Source organism: Phyllostomus discolor, chromosome 7, assembly GCF_004126475.2.
Source record: "Phyllostomus discolor isolate MPI-MPIP mPhyDis1 chromosome 7, mPhyDis1.pri.v3, whole genome shotgun sequence".
Taxonomy (NCBI): Eukaryota; Metazoa; Chordata; class Mammalia; order Chiroptera; family Phyllostomidae; genus Phyllostomus; species Phyllostomus discolor.
In genome coordinates this window covers 90,433,858-90,460,146 of record NC_040909.2, presented here as the reverse complement: position 1 = coordinate 90,460,146, position 26,289 = coordinate 90,433,858, and positions in this window count along the sequence as shown.

The following is a 26,289-nucleotide window of genomic DNA, read 5'->3' as shown; positions in this document are numbered from 1 at the left end:
GAATAAGAAGGCTTTGATGTGTGAAGCATGAATAGACCACAGGCATAAAATATTTCAGAATGATAAGGGCTGCTCTGCTTTGTATGTGTTCCTAGCCAAAAGGCTCAGAACTGCTTAATTGTCATAGTGCCTTTTCCTGTATCTTCCAAAGAAATAATTGCAATAGCAAACTGTTTTCCAATTTAATAAAAGCTAAGTAATTATTTCTGTAGAATTCTTTAAAAAGTGAGATCATCCATTTTTGTGGGCTTGCTTGTTGTACTTGGGTTCTACCTGTTGGTTCCTTTGTTGGTGGGTTCTCTCCCCCAGCAGGTTTACTGGTGTTCACAATTCCCACCTTATCTTGTATGCGATCAGTGGAAGGGCAAAGGCAAAATATTATAAGACAGTGGGAAAGCATTCTATTGGATTTAAAGTACCAACAAATAGATAACATGTAACAGGGTGCAGCCAGGGGACCCCCCAAAGAAGGATTTGTAATGGGGTCCAGAACTCAGGGTGTCCAGGAAATATTAATTATATGAAATGTCCTCACTCCCACAAGTTTGAACTGGGGGATGGGACATATGGAGCAGGGCTATTGAGAGTTATTTTGCATAACAACAGTTTTGTGAATAACCTCAGGAATGGTCATTTAACATATCTATAACTTTTAACTGGTGTAATGGATATGTTAAATAGCTGTGGCCATGCTTTGAGCCAGGGAGATGGGAATGACTTCAACCCATGAATAATTGGGAGGCAACTCCCCCTGGTTATAGCAACTCTGTGAGAGCTTGGAGATGATTGGCTTCATGCCACAGGACCACTATGGCAGCCCAGAAAAGCTGAAGAAATAGGGGAATGCTGGCAAGAGTAGCCCATTGTGGGAGGAGTTGGAAATGGGGATGCAGAGGAAGATTGACTCTGGAATTTAAACCTAGTTACAGCAGCCATGATGGTCAGAACCAAATGGCTTTGGCAAGAGTTGGAACCACACAGCTTTATGTGCCCCCATTGCCATGTGGCTTAGGAAGCAGGATAGACCATGCAGGGAAGGAAAGGAGTGAAAGGACTCTTGCTGGTGGGCCATAAGAAGGTGCCATGTAGTTTTGGATTAAGAGCTAGAGATCATGGTGGCTACATAGCTGATGGTGCTGGGAACTGAAGGAGGCCTGACAGCCAAGCACAGATTACTGGGAAGAACAGGGGGCTACCTGAGCCATGGACTTCTAATTCTTTTCCTGAGATGGGACAAAGGGGTGAAGGAAGGACTGTTGTGTTTTTGTGGGTATTTTAAGGGACTTTGGGATTTTAATGAAGATATTAAATCATTACTCTAAGTTCATATAACTTTTTGAGTAAATACTTCCTTTCCTTTTCACCAATCTGTGGCATTGAGAGCTTCAATTCCTTGGTGGCAGGCAGGATGAACCTAGTATAGGGGGACCCCGGGAGAAGGGGTGTCCATTTGGCAACAGTATATCACCCCCACCACAGATCCATTCTGTAACAAACAGATAGGAGTTCCTTTGGAGAAGTACAGTGATGACCATGATATTTTTCCCAAATAGCCACATTTTATAAAAGGTGAAAAAGAGATAAGACACTTATTAGAGGGGAGAAAGAATGTGAGCTGAGTCCAGAAAACAGAGTGCTTGTGTGAGGTTATATGGTAAGATATAATGAGTAAGAGATAGAAAGTTGGCATAGTGTGTGAGAGAATAGAGTTAGCCACTACACTAATAAAGCTCAGGAAGACAGTGAAATGGATCAAGACCAGGGAGGAATGCTGTGCAGTATTTACAATAACATGGAACAACTATTATTTATAATAATACAGGAACAACAATAATATGATAAGAAATATATAATCTCAATAAAAAGAATAGAAAGTGAAAGACCAAGAGTCATGTGTTATTGGAATATGAGTGAAGTGAGAGAAGAAAAATTATAATACAATGTAAGGGAAGAACAAAGAAAAGCAGTTAAACAATGTACTTAAACAAACAAAACAAAGAAAATTAAAAATGAAGAGAACTAAAACATAAAAAGAAAAAAATAATAAAAAGAAATAAAAATAATGAAAAAATAATAATAAAAATAAAAACTAAAATGCAAGTCCTATAGGATAGCAAAGTGAAATTTGTATCAGTTTCCCAGTTGGCATTAGCCTTCTGATCTCTCTCTAGTTCTGTCTTTGGTTCTTTGGTCCTTCCACAGCTCCATATCTTATTGTCTCACACTTGTGGGGGGGTGGGGTAAAGCCTCCTGCTGACTTTAAACCCACCAAGCCAATTCTGCTGGTCTTCCTGACTGATGCAGGCTGAGGGGTGCTATGCTTCCCTTTTTTCCTTTCCTGTGGTTTTTCAATGATGGGGGCTAGGTCTGGGCTGCAAATTTCACAGTTTCTCAGCCTCCAGACCAACCCTGCTGAGCACTGCACCTCTCCCACTATCCATCTGCACCAGGCTGGTGCCTTTAATCCCATCTGCTATAGCAACAAGAAAAATAAAGTACTTAAAAACAAACCTAACCAAGGAGGTGAAAGACAAGTACTCAGAAAACTATACAACTCTGAAGAAAGAAATTAAGGAGACACAAATAAATGGGAGAATATATCATGTTTATGGATTAGAAGAATTAACATCATCAAAATATCCATATCACCCAAAGCAATTTATAGATTCAATGCAGTCTCTATTAAAATACCAATGACATATTTCACAGACGTAGAATAAACATTTCAAAAATCTATATGGAACCATAAACAACTCTGAATAGCTGTAGCAATTTTGAGAAAACAAAGTAGGAGGATATCACAATACTGGATATAAAACTGTATTACAAAGCCACTGTAATCACAACAGCCTGATACTAGCATAAGAACAGACACATTGACCAGTGGAACAGAATAGAGATCCCAGAAATAAACCCAAGTTTCTATGGATAAGTAATACGCAACAAAGGAGGCAGAAGAGGCAGAAGCATAAAATGGAGTAAAATACCCTCTTCAACAAATGGTGTTAGGAGATCAGGGCAGCTACATGCAAAAAATGAAACTTGATGACCAATTTACACCATACACCAAAATAAAAATCAAGGTGAATAAAAGACTTAAACATAAAGCTATGATACCATTAAAGTCCTAGAGGAGAACATAGGCAGGAAAATATCAGATATTCCACACAGCAGTATTTTCACAAATATGTCCCCTAGAACAAGGAACATAAAGGAAAGAAAAGACAAATGGGACCTCATCAAAATAAAAAGCTTCTGAACAGCTAAAGAAAATAGTAATATGGAAAGAGAACCAGCCATACAGGAAAACATATTTGCCAATGATACCTCAGACAAGGGTTGATCTCCAAAATATATAAAGAAGTCACACAACTCCACTCCAGAAAGACAAATGCAATAGAAAATGCTCAAAGGACCTGAACAGACACTTCTTCAAGGAGGACATGTACAGGGCCTAGAGGCATATGAAAAGATGCTCAGTATCACTAGTCATCAAAGAGATGCACATTAAAACCACAGCCAGATACCACTTCACACCTGTGAGAATGGCCATCATAAACAAATCAACAAGCAACAAGTGTCAGAGACATTGTGGAGAAAATGGAACCTTAGTGCACTGTTGGTGGGAATGCAGACTGGTGCAGCCACTGTGGAAAACAGTATGAAATTTCCTCAGAAAACTAAAAATGGATCTGCCTTTTGACCCTGCAATTCCACTGCTGGGATTATACCCCAAGAATCCTGAAACACCCATTCAAAACAACCTATGCACCCCAAAGAAACTGAGCACAATTTATAATAGCCATGTGCTGGAAGCAACCTAAGTGCCCATCAATAAATGAATGGATCAAAAAACTATGGTACATTTACACAATAGAATACTATGCAGCAGAAAGAAAGAAGGAGCTACCCTTTGTGACAGCATGGATGGCACTGGAGAGCATTAAGCTAAGTGAAATAAGCCAGCCAGTGGAAAACAAATACCATATGATCTCAGCTATAAGTGGAACCTAATTAACAAAACAAATAAGCAAGCAAAATACAGCCAGAGACATTAAAATAAAAAATAAACTGACAGTAACCAGAGAGGAGGAGGGAGACAGATAGTGGGAGATAATAGGGGAGGGGCCATCAAGGAACATGGATGAAAGACATATGGATAGAGCCATGGGGGGTGGGTTCGAGGATGGGAGGTGGGTATGGGAGGGGTGGGGGTCCATGGTGGGGTGAAAATAGAGACAACTGTACTTGAACAACAATAAAAAAATAAGATCAGAAGTGTTTGTGTCTTACCAGATCATTATTTTCAATGTCCAAACACTGTCAGGGAAGTACTAGAAACAGAGAAGCAGCCCAATGACCACTCCAGCCCCTCCTGTGCTCCACACACAGAGCTCCCATTGACTGCAATGGAATTGTATGTCAGGGCCAGTGTAAATAGAGCAGAGACAGCAATAGTATCAAACCCTAACCTTTTGTAAAACTTCCAAAGGGAAGCTACAATATGAAAACAAACGTTTTCCACAGAAAATGAACTTATTTGCCATATATTTTACTTTAGAATCACATCACCATGTTATCACTGCAACCAGGTAAATGGGTGGGGTGCTATATATGTGAACCTTAAAGGCTGTTTTCTGGAGGTGGTAGAAATGAAAGCTCTGTCACAACATGAGTTTGGGAGATGCAGAGTTAATCAAGTTAAGCAAACTCCTTTACTGCATGATTTCTCAGAATATTCTTATTCTAATGTTCAATGTGATCTCCAGGAGAGGAATATAGTTTGCAGTGCTTCCCAAATTCATGCAATCAGGGGACCTCTGTTTTCCCCTATACTGTGGGAGGTGCTCAGTATAATGGATGAACATGTAGCATCTGGAATCAGCTTGTCTGCTTAAATCCAGGATCTCCCACATATGAGCTATGTCGTATCAGATAAGCTATTTAATTTCTCTAAACCTCAGTTTCCTCATGTATAAAAGGAGTATAATAATAGCATTTTATTTTCTACAGCATATAATGTAGAAAATAAATTAGATAGCTCATATAAAGTATTGTTAAAGCTTAACAAGCTATCGATATAAAACTTTGTGCAGAATGAATGTTGCATGGTGTACACTCTTCAAATATCAGTGTAGTAGACACTGGGGCTGCTGCTTAGTGTCGGTCACATCCCCTTGACTAAAATGATTGGTTTAGTTGGTCTAGTGAGAAGGATGCTCAAGAATATTCCTTGATGGATGGGAGAGGATCTCCTTTGAATGAGTGGTTGGTCTGTGGGTGTGGGATAAAGACTGCTGTAGGCATTTTATTTTAATGAGGTAAGCAAGACAGAATAGGAAGCATATACCAGAGGACTTTATTAGAACTGACCCTCCCCTGGACTTTTTAGTCAGAAGAGTCTATAAATTCCTTGCAGCTTATGTAAGTCTGAATAAAGTTTTCTGTTGCTGGCTGTAAAAGCCTCTAAACTGATAGAGTGGTGAGTTAGAGTGACTCCAGAGGCAGCATGGTGCACTGGAAAGAGCTCTGAAGCACAAATACAACCTGGTGGTGGGCTACATGATCTTCATTTCTCACTTGACCTCTATGACTTTAGTTTCCTGAAAGATAAAAAGAAAAATGAATATCTTTTCTATCTAAAGTTCACAGTCAAAGTGAGAGGTATAAAGGAGAGGAGGTGTTTGAAAACACTTCAGAAACAATCAAGTGTTCTATAAATGCAGTGCAGAAACATTTATAGCAATAGTGAAAAATCAACCACTTCTTGATTTAAAGCTGTTACACTCTGGTGGTACCAAAGTTTTTGGCTAATGCTAAAATAAGAACATAAGAACCAGCTGTCAAAATATTATAATTGGTCTGACTAACCCTAAGTTTTAAATTCTATGATGCTATAAGTTTAAAGGCTTATCTGTGGATTTCTGCCATTTTACAATACTCTATTTAATTTAAAATTCTACAATTCTGAATACTTCAAAAGAGATTCTGAGAAGTATTCATGTATAAACAAGAAACATTAACTTTGGTGATTTTATTTTTTAAATTTCCAAAATTTGTAAAATGTTAGTCTTTATTTATAATTCAAAGCAAATGGACCAAGTATTATTTGATAAAAGGGTAGTGAAGTTATAACCTCTAGTTTTAGAGAGTAATGTCGAATTTTAACTAACAAATGGTAGAAATTTTGTAAAAAAGGAAATCAGGCCCTGGCTGGTATAGCTCAGTGAACTGAGTGCAGGCCTTTGAACCAAAGGGTCCCTTGTTCGATTCAAAATCAGGGCACATGCCTGGGTAAGCCCTATTGTGGCTCCTCCATATCAGCTTGTAGAACTTGGAGACAAAAGTAACCAACATTCACATGCTGGTACTCATGTTACAGGGTCCAGCCAAGAGGGGGGACCCCAAATAGGCATTTGAAATGGGGCCCAGAACTTAAGGTGTCCAGGAGATTTTAAGATGTCTCCATCCCCCACCCCAGGGTGTGGGTTGGGGGAAGGGATAAATGAAGCAGGGCCATTGAGAGCTGTTTTGCATAGCAACAGCCTTACAGCTAACCTCTGGGTTGGTCATTTAACATATCTATAGCCTTTGGCTGGTTGCATAGATATGTTAAGTAGCTGTGATCAGCTCTAAGCTAGGGAAATGGAAGTAACTTCCCGACCCACACTGGGGAGGGCGGGTCCCCTGAGTTACAGCGCCTGCGTGGGAGCTGAGAGAAGATTGGCTCCATGACATGGGGTGACACCTGCCCAGACCCACGATGGCGACCAGAAAAGCTGGAGAAGACAGCAGATTGAGGGCAAGTGTGCCCAAGTGTAGGAGGAGTCGGAAATGGGGCTGCAGAAGAAGATTGGCGCGGGGGATTTAAACACGGACACGGCAGCCATTGAGAGAGAAACCACGCGGCCTTGACGGAGTGGAGACTCCTGCAGCCCTGAGAGAGGGAGAACCATGCAGTTTTGGCAGAGTGGGGACTCTCCCTTCCTGCAGCCCTGGGAGAGAGAGGACCACATGCCTGGCAGAGTGGGGACCCCCACAGCTTTAGAAGGGGGAACCACCACCTGGTTTTAGCAGAGATCCCTGCGACTCAGCCGAGGGTGCCGGGAACCCAGGGAGGCCTCCCAGTCGAGATGGAGGACTAACTGGGAAGAACCAGAGGACTGCCTGAGCCATGGACTTCTATTTCCTTTCCTGAGATACGGTACTCTGGACTGGGCAAAGGGGGAAGGAAGGAAGGACTGTGTGTTTGTGGGTGTTTTTAGGGACTTTAGGATTTTTTTTTTTTGATAAAGACATTAGGTCACTACTTTAAGTTAGTATAGCATTAAATAAACATTTTCTTTCCTTTTCACGAATCTCTGGCATTGAGAGACGTCTTTCCTAGGGCGGCGGACATAACGGACCGGGGCCTTCTTTTAATAATAGTATATCGTCCCAGGCCCCCCCCCTTGTGTGTTCTGTAACACTCATGGTGCATTCTGTGCCCTGAGCAATAAAGTCTTGTATCTCTGGCCCAGGGGCCTCATGTCTTCTGCCAGCATTCATGAAACAGAACCGGGCTAATTTATTAGCTGATAAGGAGAGTAAAAGCAGATCCTAGACTCTTCACAGATCTTGACACTTTTGGCCATGTTGTGTTTGGTTGATTTTCATAAAAATTCTTTTTTAAATAGCTTTTTGTTATTCCATTATAGTTGTCCCCATTCCCGCCCCCCCGCCCTTTGCTCTCCTCCACCCATCCCACAACCCTGCTCCCAAAGTCAATCAATCTCCACACCGTTCCGTGTCCAGGGGTCATTCATACATGTTCTTTGTCTAGTCCCTTCCCCTTGTTTCCACTATAATCCCCTTGCCCCCTCCCTTCTGGTCACGTTCAGTATGTTCCATGTTCTTTGTTAGAGGTAAATTGCTACAGTTCTGCATTCTTTGTGGGCTCCTGGCATCTCCATTAACCAGCAGAGGGAGCCCACACTAATTAAGTAGCTCAGGCATGCACAAGTATGCCTGAGCATCTCACACATATATAAAATCTACTTATAATTATCCTGCTGCTGATAATACATAGGGAAAAAGTGTTGGACATGAAACGGTAGAATCATTTACTTGAGCTTCAGGGCATATAGGTAAAAATATTATATTTCCCAAAGGTATCTCTCAGGAAGGAAGAAGTTAGGGGATGTGCATTATCAACCCACAAGTGGCTGAAAGTAGTATTTTCTCAATAAAGAACTATTATATAGTTGATAGCACTGGAATCTTGAAAGGAAAGGTCCTGAGTATAATAAAAATATTTATTTTTGAAACTATAGAACTTTCTCTTTCATTTACATCATGTATGTTATTAGGAAATGAGGTCCTAATTTGAAAATTATCTGATATTTACTACAGTTAAAAACTGTAAGTAAAGTATATAAGTGAGTGCACATGCAGGTCTTTTGCACTTTGTTTTGACATCTTCATGTTTGTACTTCTACTTGTCAAAATTTCAGGTACACATAGGCAAGTCCAGAGTTGACCATCTGTCTGAGGTTAGGTCAATTTCCCCAAACAAGTTTCAGCATCAGTAGTTGACAATCTCATAACCTCCTCTTTGTTTCCAAAGTAAAGATTCTCTGGGTAGAAATGTAAAACAAATATACTTATTAAAATAAAGAAGAAAATATTAATAATAATTTAAAGTTGTATTTAAGAAGTACCACATGGAGGGTAACCAAATAGAATATTATTATTGATAAGGATGGTGATGATGACAAATATTCAAACAGGATCTGTTATTTGAATTTTATCCTGAAACTTAAGAGCAATGTAGATTGCATACTGATGTTATTTAACCTCCAAATCTGCCTTTTTATTTCCATCTCACAATGACAAGATTTAGTGGATTTGACAAAATAGTCTGTTTACCTGTGTGTTTTGTAATTGTATCATTAGCTTTAATGTTTTTTTACTTATCATAAGCACTATCTTACTTAGAAATACCTTAGAGAATTTAAATGGTAGAAGAATAAGAGTAGTGAGGAAAAGAAATGTTTTTTTTTTTTTCTAAGTAGAATCAGTCTTTAAGGAAATCTAGTCTCTTGGAATATTTGTAAGAGGAAGTAATGCAAGTTGAATCTAATTTTCCCATACAAAGTTATGACTAATGGCTTATTTCCCTAAATAAGTACTTATGCCTAAGTTTAAAAAGAATACTTTTCTTAAAAATCAACACTTTTTTTATTGAGAAAAATGCACATGACACAAAATTTACTATTTTAAGCACTCTAAAGTGTACAATTCAATGCGATTTAGTACATTTGCAGTGCTGTCCAACCATTACCACTATCTACTTCAGACCATCTCCATCACTCCCAAATGAAACCTTGTACCCATTAGTAGTTCATCCCCATCCCTCCTCTTCCTAGTCCCTGTCTACCAGTGATATGCTTTTTATCTCCATGGGTTTTATTCCAGATATTTCTTATAAATAGAATAATACAGTTCAAGGAGGGACCCAAAAAACCAGAATTATCTTGTGGAGGGCAGGCCCCTTGTAGTATAGGCTTTCCCCCAGTAGGCAAGCCTTCTAGGAACCCATCTGTATCAGTGTACCAGTTGGTATTGTTGTGAGAGGCTACGTCTGGCTCCAGTGATTTTTTTTCAAAGCTCTTTTAACATGTTTACTCATTTCATAATGGATGATTTAAAGGTTTAGCACAGTAGGCAGCACGTCAATCTCATAATGGGTGATTTAACTGCACTTGCCCACACCATGGTAGTGTTTGGCAGTTTTTGACCAAAAACAGCATGACTCCCATGCCCCACCCTCCATATTCACCTAATCACACTTCCAGTATCACGACAAGCAACTTTTTTTTTGTTTCCCTGAGTGAAGACAGTCCTCAGAGTGAAACTTTTTACCAATGTGGAAAAGGTGAAACAAAAAAGGGCAGAAGCACTAAAAGGCATCAGAACTGTTCTGAGCAGAGGAAGAGACTCTCAATAGAAAGTTTGTATTGAATGTAGAGTACTTTTAAGGTGACTGAAGTTTAAACATGTAAGAATAAAGACACAGTTTTTTATAAATAAATTCCGAGTTTTTTGCACCCCACCCCCTTTATGTGGCCTTTTGTATCTAGCTTCCTTCACTTAGCATAATGTCTTTAAAATTTATCTGTATGGTAGCATGTATGAGTATTCATTCCTTTTTATGGCTTAATAATACTCTAATGCAGGGATATATTACATTTGGTTTATTCATTCATCAGTTGATAGACATTTCGGTTGTTTCTGCCTTTTGCCTATTGTGAACAGTGCTGCTACAAACATTTGTGTACAAATTTTTGTTTCAACACCCATTTATAGTTTTATTGAGTATATACCTAGGAGTAGAATTGCCAGATCATTTGATATTTCTATTTATAACTTTTTGCAGAACAACAAAACTGCTTTCTACTATGGCTGTACTATGTTACATTCCAACCAGCAATGTAGAAGGGTTCCAATTTCTCTATATCCTCCCAAACACTTGTCATCTTCTCTTTGTATTATAGTCATCCTGGTAGGTGTGAAGTGATATCTCACTGTGGTTTTGATTTGCATTTCCCTGATGATTGATGTTGATGAGAATCTTTTCATGAGCTTATTGGCCATGTTTATATCTTCTTTGGAGTAATGTCTTTTCAAATATTTTGCCTGTTTTTAAACAGATTGCCTTTTTGTTGTTAAGTTATGAATTCTTGATGTATTCTGGATACCAAACTAAAAAATCTAAAATAAAATCTGTCTTGAATGACCTTGAAACTAGGTTTCTGTTAACTCTTCCACCATCAAGATCCTTCCGACTTTCCACATCAACATCTCAATGGTACAGATTTTGAATTCAGGGGCTTTCCTAAGTGTTAACACTCCTGTGTTCTGAACTCAAATTTTGGCCTCTTTAAATTACTCTTTTGTCAGAGCTCATTGGGTGAAATTCAGCCTCCATATAGGTTAACTTTTCCACAATCATTGCCCCATGGTCTTTTTTTAAAATTCTCCCCTTTCTCCCTAGCAATCACCATACTATTGTTCATGTCTCTTTTTCTTTCTTAATCCATTCACTTAAAGGAATGCTTTAAATATTTTATGGATTCAATAGGAAATTTAAGCTGTAGAGTTTCAGAGACAAACTCAGATCAGTGAAGGAGGGCATTTCAGAAGCTGGTTGCATATTGTTTCTTATTTAATTTATGCAGGTAAGGCCAGAGGATCTCTGGGAGAGTGGCTGGTTTCAACCCACAAACCATAGGAAACCCTGGGGCAAGATCAAGAAATCAGTGGTATGACCAAATGAAGTATCTTGGTCCCTGGGCTGCTCAACAATGGGCAGGGTGAAGAAATGAATTATTGGAAGATCCAGGGAGACTGATCCCGGTTTCATAAGGAGCACCCAGAGAGAGAGCAGCTTAGATGTGAAGGCCAATGGGGCAGGGAGTCACCTTTCTCAGGGCTTGAGAATCTTCTCAAAAACTCTTGACTGGGACAGTGTAGGAGAATGAAGTGTCCTGCAAACACATTAAACAATGACCATGCTGACTGTGCAGTACTAGGTGCTCTCCCACCTAAGGTTAAAGAAGGTGTAGCTGCTCTCCAGGACTTTCAGCTTAGCGTACATAGCTAAGTCCAGCCCACAGTGTGCACCTTGAGCTAACCACTTCCTTTAGGGCACTCCTACTGAGGCAGTTCAAGTTATTTGGGATTAAATTGTTTCTTTCCACCTTTTTGCCTTAATAATTTCTGATGTTTTTCACTCTCCTATTTTTGTGACTTCTGAAAATAGGTTTCCTTGAATGTGGTAACTGTGCATCAGAAATTTGGCTTTTGTATTTTAATCTCTAGTTACTTTACATGAAACACACACACAAAGTGTTGTGACATTCACAAAAATGGAGGTGGGAACAAGTTAAACCAAGTTGCAGGACAGAATTAGGGACCAAGAGAGTTTTTTCCAGACTGTACATCAAGAGCAGCTCTGGAAGCAGTTATATAACTCACTCTGACAAGCCTAAATTTCAGCTTTGGCACTTTGCAATCTGAATTGGGTTGGTTCAGAGGCAGGAGGGCCAACTGGCCATCATGATACATGCTGGGGAGGGTCTGGGAAAGCCTCTCAGTACAGGCTCAGCCACCACGACTACACTGACCCATAAACAACGTGTCAGGTACCACAGAGTCCTATTCATGAGCCGTGTTTTTGGAAGAAAGGTCCAGAGTCTCTAAAAATGAGCAGCGAGACAGTGACATCATAATGGTATTTATTATTTCAGGATAGACTGTCACCTACTAAATCACTAAGGCCACAGGTAGGTTTTTCCACTTGAGGGAAATCTTCTTTTTCCATCTAAAGCTGGATTGCTGACAGGAGTGAAACATGCACGTTCCCCAAGAGGAAATAAGTGGGGGTGAAATAAAGACTCGAATAATTTTCATTTCATTTTATGTTCACACATTACCCTCCCTAAAACTTGAGTGAGTTAATTTTATAGGACACAGGGTCAGGCTCACACACAGGCCCTCCCTGCTGCCACCTCCACAATGTGATTCTGATGTGAGGAACATCTCAGGATGTCCTGCCCTCAAGTGCCTCCTTTGGGCCAGATATTTGCAGTTTACTTGACTTTGAGGTCAAGCTTTCAAGAACTCTGTTAACATATATTACTAATTTATTTGAGGAACATGACATATAAAATTATTAACATTTAAACACATATTACTTTATCACATTAGCCTATCCTACAATGGTCTGAGAGAATGGGAATGATAAATTTCAGAGGGGAAAAAGGGAAGAGGAAAGACTGAGGGAAGGGTCAGGTTTGCTAACTGATGGAATGTGTGCACATACCTGTGTGTGCGCATGCACATATGTCATGCATCTATGCATACACATACATGTGGCCTGTGTGTATACATGTGTGCATGCACACGTGGTGCATGGGTGTGTCACACATGCATGTGTGCATGTTTTGTGGCATATGCATATACACATGTGCATGGTGTATGTCCGTCCATGTATGTGCATGTGTGTGGTGTGTGTGTGTGCACAGATTAGTTGCAGCAGGGTGGGAGTGGGTGGGAGATGGAAGTTGAATCAGGCTGCAAAATGGTTGAAATGTATTATGTATGCTAAGATGTGAAGAATTTAAAATCATATATGTATGTGAAGAATTTAAAAACATATATATGGAATAAATATATATATATATTTAACCAAAATGCAGAAAGTATGGTAGTAGTTAAAAGAGCAATCTTAATGATCACCTGATTGTGTTTTAGATATGGAAAAATTCCAAAGGCTTTAAGCACATAAGAAACTTTTATATTTTTCCCACTGAGTGAAGGTTGGTCCTGGCTTGGGCAATGCCAGAGAAACACATCTAGCTTCATGTGGCTCTGAGACTCAGCCAGGGCCTGCCTTGGGGAGTCTTTCTCTTTTTCTGGTGCTGTGGTTTTCCCTGCATTCATAGTTTCTTTCCCTGTCTTGCAGCAGCTGCATCATTAAACTAACCTGATGCCTGAAAAGAAAGATAAATCTATGCTGAGATTAATGATAATGCACTTAAATTTACATAACACGTCAAGTCCAGAAGGATTCCAAAGTACCACATAAACTTTCCAAGAAGACAACGGACTTCTGTTTATTGGCCGTGGAAGCTACAGCAGCACGACTTCAAATCAGACAGTAAAGCAGAACGAAATGCTTGACGGACTTTTTTGTTGTGGTTAATCATCTGCAACACTCCAGTTCAGCAACTTAGAAGAAATTGCTTTACCTCAATTTTGCCGATAAGGATTGGAAGCTCACATGATGAGAGGCCTAACATCACACAGCAGGAGGCAGCTTGGCCATTCTGGCCCAGCCCACTGGCCACTGTGAGCTGCTCACAGACGTGGGGTGGAGAGGAAAAGCAAGCAGGTGACCCCACCTCATGCTGCCTCCTCTTGCTTGTTTACTTTGGGACATGGCCTTTTTGCTGTTTTTTCCAACTCATGTTTAGCCCACTCTAGGATGTTGCATTCTGTTCTCTGGCTGGAATTGTTCCTGCCCCAGAACTCACTCCCTCAGTTCACCCAGGTCACTGGCCAAATGTTAGCTCAACAGGGAAGACTTCCCTGACCCTGACCCCCCCACCCGCTATCACAGCTTCTGCCTCTAGGTATATATAACCAGTCATCTTACCTGTCCCCATTTTATTATAGCATGAACCTATCTAAACTTGTATTCTACTTTTATTCTGTACTGTTTTTGTCTGTCTCCCCAACTATAATATGATTTAGGGCTTTTGTTCCATTTTCTGCTGTATTCTCAGCAGGGTCTGAGACATGGTTCATGCTTGATAAACATCCTTTGGATGGGACAATGTGTGAGATGATTGTAGCCCTTACATCAGTCTGTGGCAGGGCCTTGGTGGAGAGCCCTGGGAGTGCATCCAGATGTGGCCTGTGTACAGGTTGAATTAAATTGATTTTATCTTGGAGAGAAGCCCCAGCTTAATTTAGGGCATTTTTGATGTCAGACACTAAGAAGGTTGAACCTTTCCTTTTGCTTTGCCATTGAGAAGAGGGGTTTGTTGTGGCTAGGCTAGGGTAGATTAAAACAACTCATTCTCTCTGATATTTTCCACTGGAAGAAAGTGAAGATTCAACTGAATTGGAATAGCTACCTCTCTGAATCCCTCCTGTATGAAACTTGCTCCTCCAAATGGAGTCAGAACTACACAGAACAATGTGTGCCCCTGCTTTCAAGAGCCCCATGAACTTTGAACAACAGATCCAACAACCGGAGGATACAGTATAACTACATGTATAAGCTGCCAAGTGGGGCTATGCAGAAGGAGAATATGGGGCAGTAGAGTCTTGGTGAGGAGAAGGCTAAGGGGCATTCCAGGCAGAAGGAACAGCGAGCTGATGCAGCAATCCAGTAGCATATGGGCATGGAGTGGGAGGAGTTATGGGTCCCTGTGGTTACATAGGTGGTGATGCAGGATCCATTCCCTGGGCAATGATTTCATTAGCTAAGCAGAGTCAGTCCTGGCCAGGATATGTAAGGAAGACCTCCCAGGAAAACCCAAGGATTGATGCTGGTGATTCATTCAGTGGTAAACATTTTCTGAGTCATTCCTGAATCAATGTTCCAGGACAGTGTGTGTGTGTGTGTGTGTGTGTGTTTATATGTAAGTATGTGATTATGTGTGTTTTATTTGGCAGCATACGGATAAGCAGAGAACTGAATTGCTCAAATTCTCAAAGGGATTCGATGGACAATACCCTTCTGAGGTCTGAGCTGCAGGGTTTTCCTTTTGCTCATCCACTTCCATCTGGCAAGATTATTTCAATTGCCTGCTTCCCTTGAAGTGATCTTTGGGACCCTTGTTCTGAGATAATGCTGGCTGTTTTTACATCAATGGGAAATGCACATGCAGATATTTCTCTTTCAGAGGGTTGAGGTCAAGTGCAGTGGGGTGCTCCTTTACAAATGAAACTCTTCTGAACAAAGTGAAGGTGTCCAGCTGTCCATGGTAGGATCTTCGGGACCAGTGATCCAGGTGTCCCCATGAGAATACAGGCCTTTCCCCCAAGAGGAGGTCACCTGGAGGGGAGGCAGTGGGAAGTGCTCTGTTAAAGGTTGCTGTGTGGGGTGTGACTCTTTCCTTAAAGCATCTCTTTGTCTCTTGTGCTGTTTTTGCCTCTGTTAACTGGAATCTGATCTGAAGCATGTTGTTGAACATCCCCTTGCTTAAGTAAAGGTATTTCTTAATCACTTTTGTGAAAGTGATAATGATTGTATTAAGAAAACTATATGTGCTCCTCCATCAAACTGTTCTTTCCTCTGGGCTTAGCTGCCATGATTTCTATTCTAGACAAGCAGCTTCTGAGACTCCAGCAGGGTGTGTGTGCATTCAGTCCCAACTCAGGCAATGAGCTAGCTTATCAATTTGTTATCAGCAGTAGAGTGGCTGGGTGGGAGTGTGGTGAGATCTATAAGAAGTTGATCAAGAAACCAATAGGTAGACTTTATTCTCTTTACTCATTGTTAATCTCATGGTAGGGATTAAATGGAAATTTTTTTATTGGTCCAATCTTCAGTCAGCTAGGTTTTCTTGAGTTATTTTTGTCTTTTTACTCCCTTAAGTAAGGACATATTTTTGATATTTTGTTGTAAAATAATTTAACGTGCTTACTACTGATAGGTTGTAATTAAGACACACAGGCCAGGAGTAATTTTTAGAATGATTGATTAAAAATATAATTTTAGGTACCTGCATGTAGGATGCTGTAGATCATGGGGTAAATATAAGAATGTGGCCTGGTTTTCATAATGACTCTCTTTCCTTCTTTAAGATCAATAGCCCTTAAAACTGAGATAAATGGGAGGGAGGAGGGAAGGGTTGGGTGGGTGGGTTGGGATGGGAGTAAAGATAAAAAATTGTACTGCAAACAATAATTTAAAATAAAATAAAAAAAAAACTGAGGATAAAGAAAACTCAAGGCTTCAGAATGCCATTTCTATTAAAGTATAAATAGGTCAGTTAATAGATGCAAATATTGAATATAAGTTTTTCCTGTGACATTACTTAGCTCTACATGGATGTCAGAATTTTATTATTCACTGCATGTTTTTCACTCTTATTTTAATTTTCCAGGTATACAAGTCACATTAGTGAGTTGGTAGTAAAAAATGAGTTTTCTACATTTCTTGTATTTTGTATGCTTGAATTATAAACTATGTAATAAATATTCTTATCTGTATGAAAAATATCAAGAATTCTCCATGTGTTAATGGGGTATATGTATCTAAAGTTTCTGGCATACTGAAGTAATAAATCTCTTCAGAAATTTAGACTGCATAAAGCTTGAACTTAAGGTTCCAATTGTATTTCTGCATTTTTATTCAATATTGTGACTTTGTCCTGGCTGAAGGTACACCCTCCTTATCTCTGCCAGATTCCTGGCAATTGCAATTGCACTTTGAAATGTTCGTCAGTGTGGGAGGAGTCCCCTTAATTACAAAATCCAGTGCTTGTCATCTAAGCATGAAGAAGCTCCCCTCCCCCACTAGTGACCTGATGACTGATCTCTAATCATCCCCATATGTGTGTGTGTGTTTTTAAGAGGCAGACTTCATCCCATGTGGTTGTCTTTGACATGCCCATTCCTGTGCGTCAACTCTCACCCCTCGAACCTGCTCTTGAGCTGACACCCACCTGCTTCAACAGAAAGTTTGCCGCCTCCAAGGTATTTTGGCCAGCAAGGAGCTGGAGAAAAGTGCCAAACCAAACGAAGCTCTCCAGCATGAAAGACAAAAGCAAGGACAGATATGGCCTATAAGTGCCTTTTCTTAATACTCTTAGTTTGCTGAGATTACATGTAGTGTGCTTTTAAAAATTCTTTCTGTATATCCTCACCATTAAAATATATATTTTAAATTAATTTATTACTAATTAATAATTTAATAAATATTTATTTATTGAGTTAGCACTTAGAGCCACTAGGTGTCACTCCCTTCAATCTGTTCCACTTCTACCACTTGCTGCATTGTGTGGGAGCCAGCAAGGTTTCAGTGGGAGAGGAGCCTAACATGGAGGGCCGCACAGAGGACTGCAAGGGAGTGCATGGACTAGGAGCACTCCTGGTAATCCCTGGCTAGGTGGAAGCAAGGGTGAGAGGAACAGTGGAGGCTGGGGCAGGGAGTAGGTGCATGACCATGGGTTCCCGCATGTCCTGGCACACAAACTTTTTCTTCACATCAGGCTAGGGAGCAGTATTCACTGTGCCTCTGGGCAGGACTCACCCTGCTCAGGATGGGGAATGGGTGAAGGTGGAGCAGGGGAGCCTTAGAACACAAAAGTAATATTACACAACTACAGGAGGCACTTGACCCATAGGGAAGGCCTTAGGAGTAATGCCTGGAGTGACCAAATATTTGGAAATGTTTCTTCGGGGGAAAAAATCACACTTCAAGGGAAGAGTTCTGTTTCCTGAGGTTGTGGTAGGGGTGGCATGGATTTATATTTCTGATAATATTTCTATGTTTTGTGATTAAATTATTCATTTTCTTGTAGTGTTACACAGTTTTAATATTCATTTCTTTATGTATAAACAAACTCATCTGCAGTTCATAGCAGAAACAACAATTTGTGTAGTTGAGATAAAAATCCAAATTAGTCTTATCTGTTACAATCTAACTACAGTTAGAAGGCTTTCAGTATTCTAGTATTCTAGAAGAAAGAAGATACAAATAGCAGGTTCTGAATTTTTATCCATGTGAATAAATTTAGGAGCACCTGTTACTAAAGAAGTCTCTCCCTGTGTCTGGCATCTGAGGGTGTTGATTCTCTCTTTCTGAACTTCAGATGGTGAGGAAATACCTATCAACATAGTATGGAGCAGAGTGTGGCAATTGCCCTTGTGAATAAGCCTTTTGGCTAAACCTTGCTAGAAATAGCAGCTCTCTGGACTAGTGAGAATTCTTCTATGAGCACATTTTTACAGATTTCATTTGTTCTGCTCCCGCTTGAAGGAATTAGTTGCATGACAGGATTTAGAGTTTTTATCTACAGCATGTGTTTGGGCTATTGCTGAGATGGTTCTAAGTGGAACAGGTAGAAAGGATCCCACAGGTGCAAAGGCAGAGCTCAGCTGGGTGCCCCAGCCCCAAACAAGGCTGATGGAGTACAATGTGTTGGAGTAGTTCATAAAAGGGGATGAGCCAAAGGAGAAAGAGTGAGGAAAACAAAATTATTGTTTACCAGATACTCAAATTTGGGGTTTATTTGACTAGTAAGTATTGATCATTGACAAGGTGCCATATGCTGCTTTAGGCTGGGGATCCATCAGTGAACAGAACAAACAAGAGTCACATGCCTGTATGGAATGTGTCTTTTAGTGGGAAGACACAAGGTAAATGAAATAAATCAGTTACATAGTATGTGAATACAATAAGAAGTGCCAAGTAGAAAATAAAGCTGAGAAGGGGGATTGGGAATATAGGGTAGAATGGAGAGGAAAGGTCTTCCTGAGAAGGTAACTTTTGAGCAAATGTTTGCAGGATGTGAGGGAGTTAGCAATAGAGATGGCAGGGGGACATCATTTGCGCCTTGGGACTAGCAGTGCACAGATGCTGAAACCAGAGCCTGCTGGTGTGCTTGAGGAATACCAGCATAGCTGGAAGGTCATGTGTTTGGGAGGAAGTGACCAGGGAGAGTGCTGAGATGGGTAAGAAAGCTCGGATCTAGATTGCTGTGAGCCGGTAGGTCAGTGCAGGCAAAGGTGTGCCATGCTCTGATAGCTGTTTTCAAAGGTAAATCTTTATTGAGAATAGAAAAAAGGAGTCAAAGTCTGAAAGGATAATGATGAGAATGCTATTAAAATAATTCAGTTAAGCAATGGTTAAATCTGGGAGGCAGTGGGTGGTACTGAGAAGTGGTTATAACTTGGATATATTTGGGTTGAGTGTGGCATGAAACACAGCCTTGTGCTGGACTGGTTAGAACTGTTAAATATTCAGGAACTTTGTCACCTGGTGGTCAAACCATTTGTGGCTTGAAATGGGCCATTGCAGGATTATTTACACTACAGAAATTATCAAATGATACAAATGGAGGCTCTTTACTTTTGAATGGCCAGTTTCTCAGCACGCAGGATGGAGTGCAGAGGTAGATGACCGGCCTGGGACCTTCAGTCATTGGAGAGATAAGGGTATATTAGCTCATAGGTCTGGGGGCAGCTGCTTGATTTCTGCTTGGCTATATGTTTGCACAGTATCCTCTGATTAAAAGTTAACATATATTTCAGGTCCACATTCTCTCTTCTTAAAATGAGGAGAGCTGGGTCATAGTTCCATCCAGTCCAGTTAGAGGAGCCTGAGCCCACTGGCCTTCTGGGAGATGTATCTATGAGCTGTTTCAGATAAAAACATGTCCATTTGAACCTTCTCCTGGCACATTCTCAAACTGCCTGTCTTTCTTACTTCCTGGACATCAATGAACTAAATACTGTGTTCCTCTATGTTTTGAAAAATATGATACAGTTCACCTCAAAGTTCAATAAGAATGATTTTGGCATTATGTATGATTTTGACTTTGATTCTGGTGGGTAGCTGAGTTGGTTAGAACATCATCTGGATAAACCAAGTTGTGGGCTCGACCCTTGATCAGGGTACATACAAGAATCAATTAATGAATGCATCAGTAAGTGGAACAAATCAATGTTTCTCTTTCTCAATCGCCTTCCTCTTCCCTCTCTAAAACCAATATTTAAAAACATAAAAAATATGTATCTTTTGTGTTATAGAAATACCTGATGTTAAATTTAAGTAAGAATTTAGCCCTGACCCAGGTTATATATGGTGGACCCTCAACTAGCATCCATGAGAAGTCATGCTATCCTTTAGAATGGGCATAACTAGAGCAATTCAAAGCACACAGATCTCCCTGTTGGGCTGACAAAAACACAGTGGAAATTTTTACGAAAACTGACTTTTCTGTAAAGTTTCCAGAACTTTCACCTACTACGTGTCTGGCACTGACAGCTCATGTCCATCAGTATGAGCAATTCCAGCTGGGAACAGGGAGCTCAGAGGTGCAAATATACAGTGAAGTCTGTGGCAGGCCAGGCGTCTAGGCTGGAGCCACGAAAGTTCTGGCACCATACCCATCTGGCCTTGACTCACTCTTTTGGACAGGAAAGCCACGATGGACTCAGGATCCCTAAGGATTTGTGAGGATCTGCTAATGTGGGCCAATGTGCTACCTTTGTGGGGAGCCATAGCTGCTCCTTCTCCCATGAGGAGTGTTTGGGACCATGTAGGGAACACTCTTGTTTTTCCAGAAGTCCGGGGAGCACTACTGCCTGTCATTAAGGGGTAGACATAGGAGGCAAACTGGTCCTGCTCGAAATGCCAGTATGCCCCAGGGGGTGATGTGAGGTAGTACCTGCTATTCATTCAATAGGATTAAGGGCTATAGTGGGAAGGTACAAAAGACCTAGAATCTCTGATTATGCACTGAATGTAGCTATAAACCCTATCCCAGAGGAATAAGATTAAAAATGCCTGGAAACCTCACACAGAATCAGAGAGGCTTTTTTGGACAGAATTTTTTGAGTGGGAGTGGGGATGGCATTTGGATCTGGTCTCCTTAGTTCTCTAAGTGATCTTGGTCAAGTTGCTTACCTTCTCCAGGCTTCCATAGTTGCTGTAAAACCACAAGATAGTTGTGATCCTGAGGCCTGGCCCTTTGTGCTTTCTGAGTAGAGACAAGATGAGGGTAAGTAATATCTTTTCAGTGGGACAAGTGGGCAGGTACCACTTCCTGAGGAGCAGACTCTGAGTGAGTCTCAAGGGGAGAGAGCTTCCCAGGTGGGGATCAGCTATGAGAAAAGTGATGGCTCCACCCTGAAGTCAGCAGGGGACTTGTTACTGTTACAGAACAAACAAGGGGGGGCCTGGGATGATATACTACTATTGAAAGAAGGCCCCGGTTCCGTTATGTCCGCCGCAGAGGAAAAGACGTCTCTCAATGCCAGAGATTCGTGAAAAGGAAACGAAACGTTTATTAATGCTATACTAACTTAAAGTAGTGACTTAATGTCTTTACCAAATCCTAAAGTCCCTAAAAACACCCCACAAACACACAGTCCTTCCTTCCTTCCCCCTTTGCCCAGTCCAGAGTACCCGTATCTCAGGAAAGGAAATAGAAGTCCATGGCTCAGGCAGTCCTCTGGTTCTTCCCAGTTAGTCCTCCATCTCGACTGGGAGACCTCCCTGGGTTCCCGGCACCCTCGGCTGAAATCACTAGGATCTCTGCTAAAACCAGGTGGTGGTTCCCCCTTCTAAAGCTGTGGGGGGTCCCCACTCTGCCAGGCCGCTTGGTTCTCTCCTCAGGGCTGACGCGTGGTTCCCTCTCCCTGGGATGCAGGAGTCTCCACTCTGCTAAGACGCGTGGTTCTCCCCCAGTGCTGCCGCGTGGTTCTCTTCTCTCTCTCAGGGCTGCAGGTCTACACTCCGTCAAGTCCGCATGCTTCTCCTAAAGCAGCGGGTTCTCCTCCTCAGGGCTGCCGCGTGGTTTCCCCCAATGGCTGTGCATGGCTCTCCTTCTCAGGGCTGTGCATGGCTCACCTCCTAAAGCAGCCTGGTTCTCCCCCTTTCTAAAGCAGCATGGTTTCTCCTCTCTAAAACAGCCTGATTCTCCCCTAAAGCAGTATGGTTCTCCTCTCAATGGCCGCCAAATCTCGGTTTTAAATCCTCGAGGCCAGTCTTTCCGCTGCAGACCCATTTCCGACTCCTCCCACACTCGGCTTCACATGCCAGAACTCATATCCTTCCAGCTTTACTGGGCTGCCATCATGAGTTTGGGCAGGTGTGGCCCCATGTCCTAGAGCCAATCCTCTCTGAGCTCCCACACAGTGCTGTAACGCAGGCGACCCGCCCCCCAGTTACATCTAGGTGGGGAAGTTACTTCTGGGTGGGGAAGTTACTTCTGTTCCCCTGTCTTAGAGCTGATCACAGCTACTTAACATATCTATGCAACCAGCCAAAGGCTATAGATATGTTAAATGACCATGCCAGATCTTAGCTGCAAGGCTGTTGCTATGCAAAACAGCTCTCAATGGCCCTGCTCCATTTGTCCCTTCCCCCAACCACACCCTGGGGTGGGGGATGGAGACATCTTAAAATCTCCTGGACAACCTTAAGCTCTGGATCCCATTTCAAATGTCTATTTGGGGTCCCCCCTTGGCTGCACTCCTGTAACATTACCAGAGGTGTTGACAGTAGCCCCATCATTCTCATGTAGAGATTCTCAGCTTATCTGAATGGAGATTTAAGCCTATAAGGAAATTTACTCATGAGTCTCACTGGCTTGGGCTCTGCCATAGACGTTGGCTCCTCTGAGGTTCATGAAAGGGTTGAGAAAACTAGACTCCAGAAAAGGAGAGATGGGTGCTTGTGAACTATGTCAAGTCCCTCTCTGTGCTCTTTCTGAGCAGCTCTTCTGCTTGACATGCATATAAAGTGTGATGGTCAATTTTATGTGGCAACATGACTGGGCCATGAGGGTGTCTAGATATTTAATCAAACATTATTCTGGGTATTCCTGTGAGGGTGTTTTTGGATATGATTAACATTTTAATCCTTTGGCTGATTAAAGCATATTGCCCTCTTTAATGAAGGTAGGCCTTTTCCAATCAGTAGAATACCTGCATAAAATGAAAGGCTAACCTGTTCTAAAAAAGACAATTTTCTTTCATTGTTGGCTTCAAACTGGGGCATCAGATCTTCCTGGTTCTATATTAGTTTCTGGTCTTTGGATAGATTTTGAACTTGCCAGACTTTATAATTACATGGCCTCCTTCCTCACTATAAACTATATAGCTGCTTGCTTACTCCTCCCTTATCACTGCTGTCTTTCAAGCTGCATAGCTCTTACTACAGACTTACTAAATCTCTTACTGCATCCCCCTTTATTGCTACCCCCTACATGGCCAAGAGCGAATAGCTACTGCACCTAGTTTATAATCCCCGGGCCAGAGCTTACTCCATAACCCCATTTCTGACTCCTCTGATAATGGGTTACATCTGCCAGTCCTCTGGTTCTTACATTCATTCAGCTGCCATTCCCAGGCCTGGCAGGCAGCAGGCGTGTCTCTGTAATGCAGGGCAAATTGCCCCCTGCATCTTGGTGTAACTGGGGACCTGCCTCCTGGCTTGAGGCATGTGCTGTAAAATCCCAGGCTAAGTCACAAGCCAGGATACACTCAGAAAGTCACACCCATCTCCCTTGCCTCAAGAAGCTGCCACAGCTTTTTTTACAGTTGTCCTGTCCTCCCCCTTTATTCCCCTCCTCTCTACATACCCCCTCACATCCTCATTCCCTCCTTTAGTTCATGTCCATGGGTCATACATATAAGTTCTTTGGCTTCTCTATTTCCTATACTATTCTTAACCTTTCCCTGTCTATTTTCTACCTACCATTTATGCTACTTATTCTCTGTACCCTTACCCTTGTCTCCCCTTCCCATTTCCCCGCTGATAACCTTCCATGTGATCTCCATTTCTGTGATTCTGTTCCTCTTCTAGTTGTTTGCTTAGTTTGTTTTTGTTTTTAGGTTCAGTTTGTTAATAGCTATGAGTTTATTGTCATTTTACTGTTCATATTTTTATCTTCCTTTTCTTAGAAAAGTTCCTTTAACATTTCATATAATAAGGGCTTGATGATGATGAACTCCTTTAACTTGACCTTATCTGGGAAGCAGCTTATCTGCCCTTCCATTCTAAGTGCTAGCTTTGCTGGATAAAATAATCTTGGATGTAGGTTCTTGCCTTTCCTGACTTCAAATACTTCTTTCCAGCCCCTTCTTGCCTGTAAGGTCTCTTTTGAGAAATCAGCTGACAGTCTGATGGGAAATCCTTTGTAGATAACTGTCTCCTTTTCTCTTGTTGCTTCTAAGATTCCCTCCTTATCTTTAATTTTGGCTAATGTAATTATGATGTGCCTTGGAGTGCTCCTCCTTGGGCCCAACTTCTTTGGAACACTCTGAGCTTCCTGGACTTCCCTAAATCTATTTCCTTTGACATATTGGGGAAGTTCTTCATTATATTTTCAAATAAATTTTCAATTTCTTGGTCTTCCTCTTCTCCTTCTGGCACTGCTATGGTTCAGATGTTGCAATATTTAAAGATGTCCTGGAGGGTTCTAAGCCTCTTCCCTCTCTCTCGTTTTTTTGTTTTGTTTTGTTTTGTTTTGTTTTGTTGAATTCTTGTTTCTATATTCTGTTCTGGTTGAATGTTTCTTTCTTCCTGCTGTTCCAAACTGTTTATTTGAGTCTTGGCTTCCTTCCCATTATTATTGGTTACCTGTACATTTTTCTTTATTTTACTTCTTATAGCCTTCATTTTTTCCTCTAACTTGTGACAATATTTAACCAATTCTGTGAGCTTCCTGATTACCAATGTTTTGAACTGTGCATCCGATAGCTTAGCTATCTCTTTGTCACTTAGTTGTATTTTTTCTGGAGTTTTCATCTGTTCTTTCATTTGGACCATTTTTTTTTTTGTCTTGGTGCACCTGTTACATAGTAAGGGGCAGAGCCTTAGGTGTTCAACAGGGTGGGGCAACCCAGGTCACTGAGTTGTGATGCTGTATGTGGGGGAGAAGTCCGAGAGGGAACAGTGCCACTTGCTCTGCTCTTTGCCAGTTTTTAGTTACTGCCCCCACTACCCACAATCAAATTGGGCCCTTCTGGTGCTAATTCACAGCTGGGTGGGTTTGTGTATGTTCTAGGATCCTCTGGGTCTCTTCCATGAGCTGTCCTTTGAGGCTGGAAGTTTCTTCCACTGCCGCCTCAATCCCCACAGCTGTTTTCAGTCAGAGGCTTTGAGGCTTTATTTGCCCATACTGGACCCCTGGTTTGCATAGTCTATCCTGCTTCCCAGTTATTCCTCTGGTTCATCTGCATGAGAAGGTGGGACTGCCCCATCTGCTAGCTGCCACCTTGCCCACCCTCTGTTCTCCCGCCACTGCCTTGCTTCAACTCATCTCCACCCGGCTGCCCATCTCCACCCCTCCTACCCGTCTGCATGAATGTTTCTTCTTTAACTCCTTGGTTGTTGGACTTCCATACAGTTCAATTTTCTGTAAGTTCTGTATTTTATTTTTTTTATTTTAAACTTGTTGCCCTTCTTTTAGTTGTGCAAGGAGGCACAGTATGTCTACCTATGCCTCCATCTTGGCTAGAAGTGAATTTACATAGTATTTTTAATATAATTACTTTGAAGAACTGCTCTTATCTGAGTTTTCACAACTCAAGCTTTTGATTTCACAGTCCACATTAACTATGCATTTGAAGCATAAAGCACAGAACCTCAGACTAAGGACATTGCTTCATTTCTTGAACACGTGCTGGACAAAACTTGGGGAAATTGCCAGCCTCACAGGGCAGGGGTGCACCAGTGATCCTGACCTCAAAGACCTGGGATTAAGGAATACCAACACAGACCAGTTTAAGTACTGAGATTTGGAATGTGGGCTGCAAGGGCTGGAGCAGTGGGGGAGGCTGTGTGACAGAGGTTACCTGAGAGTAGACACTGACCTGGAGGTGCTCAGATGGTGTGCAAGTGGATGACAGGTATGTAGATCATTGGTCCTTGTGCTAGGGTCCAGCTCCTGGAGGTGGTAAGGCAACAGCTGGGAGTACAACAGTGATGAATATTCCAGGGAAAGTTTGTGTAGGACACTATACAATCTTTCCTGGGAGTTTCAGCTTTCCAAT